The following is a 6,000-nucleotide window of genomic DNA, read 5'->3' as shown; positions in this document are numbered from 1 at the left end:
GTGGTGCCACACACTGAAATGGAGATGTCAGGATGAAGTCGATTAGCAGAAGGCAGAAACATGAGTAGTTTTTGAGAAGTTCAGTTTTAGGAAGAGAGGAGATAGTGTTAGAGACAGCGGACAGTCGGTGACGTTCTGGTGGAATGTTGCTGGGATGTCACGGGAGGAGTTGTATAACTGGGTGTCGTCAGCATAGAGATGGTACTGAAAGCAAAAACTCCAGATGGTTTGACCAATAGGGCTTGTATAGACTGAGAAAAAGGAGGGTACCGAGCCCCAGGGGACCCCAACAACAAGTGGAAGGGTAGGGGAGGTAAAGCCAGCAAGGAGACTCTGAAGGAGTGGTCAGATAGGTAGCAGAACCAGGAGAGAGTAGCGTCCTTTAGGCCTCCTTCCCACGAACGGATTTCCGCCGCGTAATTCGCGGCGAAAATCCGCTGCGTTGCCCGCAGCTATTAGGTTCTATTGAACCTAATAGCACAATGCTCACGATGCGTAATTCCACCGCGGAATTACGCACCGCGATTTCTCCCGTCCTCACCCGCAGCATGCTCTATTTTCTGCGGGTGAGGACGGGCTGTACGCACTGACGGCTTCCATTGCAGTCAATGGAAGCCGTCCATTCACGCTATCTCCCGCTGTAACCAGCGGGAGATAGCGTGAAAAAACGCTTTCCCGCCCACCGCCGAGCGTCATATGACGCCAAATGACGCGGTCCGGCCGCGTCACGTGACACGGCCGGCCGTGCACGTGACATGGCTGGTGACGCGAGGGCGGTGGGCGGTGACGCGCGGCGGTGGGCGGGGAAGCGATTTCACGCTATCTCCCGCAGGTAAGTATAGGGGCTCTGGGGGGCGCCGTGACGGGCTTCGCAGCGGAATATTACGCTGCGGAGCCCGTCACGCTCGTGGGAAGGAGGCCTTAGTCTAACAGAGCAAAGCATGAAGCATACTGAGGAGTTTGTGGTAACAGTGTCACATGCTGCAGAAAGATCGAGGAAGATCAGTAGGGAGTAGTCACCTCAGTTTGGCTGTCAGTAGATCATTTAACACTTTTGTAAAAAGGCAGTTTCTGTCGAGTGTAGAGGGCGGAAGCCGGACTTTGTCAAGCTTGAGAAAGACCCAGAGCGGGTCGAAACGTTGCAATAATGGAGGAAAAAAAGTAAAATTATATTTACTCGCCTGGTATGCTGTCACTTCAACTGGATACGATGGATGAATACAGAGACTGAGAAGGAGCTAGATGCAGTACTGACGAGACTAGTCTGGAATTGGAAGGTTATTACCTGCCTGATGTCAATATTCTTTTTGAAGTAAGCAGCCAGTCTTTGGCACTGAGATCCGTCACAAGGGACTGCAGTTTAGGGCTGAGAAGGGAGTGAAAAGTGTCAGTCGTTTTGGGTTGTAAGATAGTGAGGAGACGAGAGAGGTGAAGCAGACTTGTTTGGCATGGTGGAGGGCGAGGTTGTAGGTTCTGAGCATGAATTTGAAATTGGGAAAGTCTGTGGACTTTTACGACTTTCTCCACAGACGTTCAGGACACCTAGAGCACTGCCAAATGAAGCGCGTTCGAGGCAGGAGCCAGGATTGTCGAGGTCTGCATCGGATTGCTTGGGTCACTGGGTTTTCTGCTTCATCCAGGGCATGTATCACAGTGGTGTTGTAATGTGCAGCAGCCAGGCTAGGACAGGAGAGAAGAGAGATAGGGAACATAGAAGACTGTGGAAACTCAGCAAAATTTTGAGTGTGAACCGCCTAAAGGTTCCTGTATGTACGGTAGGTAGGAGGGTCTGGGGAGATGCTAGGGAGCTTGACAAAGAGAGGAGGTTGTGGTCCAAGGGCAGGAGAGGGGAGTTAGAGAAGTGGGAAGCAGAGCAGAGACTGAGGAAGACAAGATCAAGGGTATTGCCATCTCTGTGAGTGGGAGAGGCTGAGAATTGTGAAAGACCAGGGGAGGAGGTGAGCGATAGAAGCAGAGAAGCAGATGGGGTCATTGGTGGGGATACTAAAGTCGCCTAAGATGACGGTTGGGATTTTGCAGAATAGGAAGTGAAGAAACAGGCGGGAAGAAGCTCGGGGGCGGTAGATAACTGCCACTCGCATGTACAGGGGATGGAACAGCCGTAGCGTATGTACCTCAAACAATCGAAAAGTGAGTGAGGGCACGGGGGGTGGGGGTGGATGACCTGGAAGGTGCATAGCAGGGAGAGAAGAGCACCTACTCCTCCACCACGCCTGTTTTCCAGTCTTGGGGCAGGCCATTGAAATGTAGCAGGGGAGGCAGTGCCGGACTACTGTATCCACATTTCTGTGCTAGCAGATTTAGAGAAGTGTGACAAGATAGATAGAATCTGATTCTTCCACTGAATTCAGCACCCCAAAATTAGCTAGATCAACCCATTTGCAAACAAGACACAGAAAAAAAAAGGTTTACATTTGTTGACTAGTGATTGGGAAAAAAGGCAAGTTGATTAAAAGTTTGATGGTTGTAATTTAGGCAATTTCTTAATACATTCCAGTCAGGCCCCAACATACTACAAGTAATGTTATACTCTACGGCCCTCTAATACGTTTCAGTCAGACCCCAACATACTAGCAGTAACATTATACTCTATGGCCCTCTAATATAATCCAGTCAGACCGACATACTAGCAGTAACATTATACTCTATGGCCCTCTAATATACCCCAGTCAGACCGACATACTAGCAGTAACATACTCTATGGCCCTCTAATATACCCCACTCAGACCCCGACATACTAGCAGTAACATTATACTCTATGGCCCTCTAATATACCCCAGTCAGACCGACATACTAGCAGTAACATACTCTATGGCCCTCTAATATACCCCACTCAGACCCCGACATACTAGCAGTAACACAATACTCTATGGCCCTCTAATATACCCCAGTCAGACCGACATACTAGCAGTAACATTATACTCTATGGCCCTCTAATATACTCCAGTCAGACCCCGACATACTAGCAGTAACATTATACTCTATGGCCCTTTAATATACCCCAGTCAGACCGACATACTAGCAGTAACATACTCTATGGTCCTCTAATATACCCCAGTAAGACTGACATACTAGCAGTAACACTATACTCTATGGCCCTCTAATATACCCCAGTCAGGCCTGATATACTAGCTGTAACATTATACTCTATGGCCCTCTAATATACCCCAATCAGACCGACATACTAGCAGTAACATTATACTCCATGGCCCCTCTAATATACCCCAGTCAGACCGACATACTAGCAGTAACATTATACTCCATGGTCCTCTAATATACCCCAGTCAGACCCAGACATACCAGCAGTAGCATTATACTCTATGGCCCTCTAATATACCCCAGTCAGACCCCGACATACTAGCAGTAACATTATACTCTGGCCCTCTAATATACCCCAGTCAGACCCCGACATACTAGCAGTAACATTATACTCTATGGCCATCTAATATACCCCAGTCAGGCCTGATATACTAGCAGTATTATACTCTATGGCCCTCTAATATACCCCTGTCAGACCGACATACTAGCAGTAACATTATACTCTATGGCCCTCTAATATACCCCAGTCAGACCGACATACTTGCAGTAACATTATACTCTATGGCCCTCTAATATACCCCAGTCAGGCCGACATACTAGCAGTAACATTATACTCTATGGCCCTCTAATATACCCCAGTCAGGCCTGATATAATGTTACTGCTAGTATGTCGGTCTGACTGGGGTATATTAGAGGGCCATGGAGTATAATGTTACTAATAGTATACTTTATGGCCCTCTAATATACCCCAGTCAGACCGACATACTAGCAGTAACATTATACTCCATGGCCTTCTAATATACCCCAGTCAGACCGACATACTAGCAGTAACATTATACTCCATGGCCCTATAATATACCCCAGTCAGACCCAGACATACCAGCAGTAACATTATACTCCATGGCCCTCTAATATACCCCAGTCAGACCGACATACTAGCAGTAACATTATACTCTCTGGCCCTCTAATAAACCCCAGTCAGACCCCGACATACTAGCAGTAACATTATACTCTGGCCCTCAAATATACCCCAGTCAGACCCTGACATACTAGCAGTAACATTCTACTCTATGGCCCTCTAATATACCCCAGTCAGACCGACATACTAGCAGTAACATTAAACTCTATGGCCCTCTAATCTACCCCAGTCAGACCCCAACATACTAGCAGTAATATTATACTCTATGGCCCCCTAATATACCCCAGTCAGGCCTGATATACTAGCAGTATTATACTCTATGGCCCTCTAATATACCCCAGTCAGACCGACATACTTGCAGTAACATTATACTCTATGGCCCTCTAATATACCCCAGTCAGGCCGACATACTAGCAGTAACATTATACTCTATGGCCTTCTAATATACCCCAGTCAGACCGACATACTAGCAGTAACATTATACTCCATGGCCCTATAATATACCCCAGTCAGACCCAGACATACCAGCAGTAACATTATACTCCATGGCCCTCTAATATACCCCAGTCAGACCGACATACTAGCAGTAACATTATACTCTCTGGCCCTCTAATAAACCCCAGTCAGACCCCGACATACTAGCAGTAACATTATACTCTGGCCCTCAAATATACCCCAGTCAGACCCTGACATACTAGCAGTAACATTATACTCTGGCCCTCTAATATACCCCAGTCAGGCCTGTTATAGGGGCAGTAACATTATACTCTATGGCCTTCTAATATACCCCAGTCAGGCCTGATATACTAGCAGTAACATTATACTCTATGGCCCTCTAATATACCCTAGTCAGACCAACATACTAGCACTAACATTATACTCTATGGCCCTCTAATACACCCCAGTCAGACCGACATACTAGCAGTAACATTATACTCTATGACCCTCTAATAAACCCCAGTCAGACCGACATACTAGCAGTAACATTATACTCTATGGCCCTCTAATATACCCCAGTCAGGCCGACATACTAGCAGTAACATTATACTCTGGCCCTCTAATATACCCCAGTCAAACCGACATACTTGCAGTAACATTATACTCTATGGCCCTCTAATAAACCCCAGTCAGGCCTGATATACTAGCAGTAACATTATACTCTATGGCCCTCTAATATACCCCAGTCAGGCGGACATACTAGCAGTAACATTATACTCTATGGCCCTCTAATATACCCCAGTCAGGCCTGATATACTAGCAGTAACATTATACTCTGGCCCTCTAATATACCCCAGTCAGGCTTTACATACTAGCAGTAACATTATACTCTGGCCCTCTAATATACCCCAGTCAGGCTTTACATACTAGCAGTAACATTATACTCTGGCCCTCTAATATACCCCAGTCAGACCGACATACTAGCAGTAACATTATACTCTATGGCCCTCTAATATACCCCAGTCAGACCGACATACTAGCAGTAACATTATACTCTGGCCCTCTAATATACCCCAGTCAGACCGACATACTAGCAGTAACATTATACTTTATGGCCCTCTAATATATCCCAGTCAGACCCCGGCATACTAGCAGTAACATTATACTCTTTGGCCATCTAATATACCCCAGTCAGGCCTGATATACTAACAGTATTATACTCTATGGCCCTCTAATATACCCCAGTCAGGCCGACATACTAGCAGTAACATTATACTCTATAGCCCTGTAATATACCCCAGTCAGACCGACATACTAGCAGTAACATTATACTCTATGGCCCTCTAATATACCCCAGTCAGACCGACATACTAGCAGTAACATACTCCATGGCCCTCTAATATACCCCAGTCAGACCGACATACTAGCAGTAACATTATACTCTATGGCCCCTCTAATATACCCCAGTCAGACGGACATACTAGCAGTAACATTATACTCTATGGCCCTGTAATATACCACAGTCAGACCGACATACTAGCAGTAACATTATACTCTATGGCCCTCTAATATACCCCAGTCAG

This window comes from Eleutherodactylus coqui, chromosome 10, assembly GCF_035609145.1.
Source record: "Eleutherodactylus coqui strain aEleCoq1 chromosome 10, aEleCoq1.hap1, whole genome shotgun sequence".
Taxonomy (NCBI): Eukaryota; Metazoa; Chordata; class Amphibia; order Anura; family Eleutherodactylidae; genus Eleutherodactylus; species Eleutherodactylus coqui.
Note: the sequence above shows the minus strand (reverse complement) of the source record.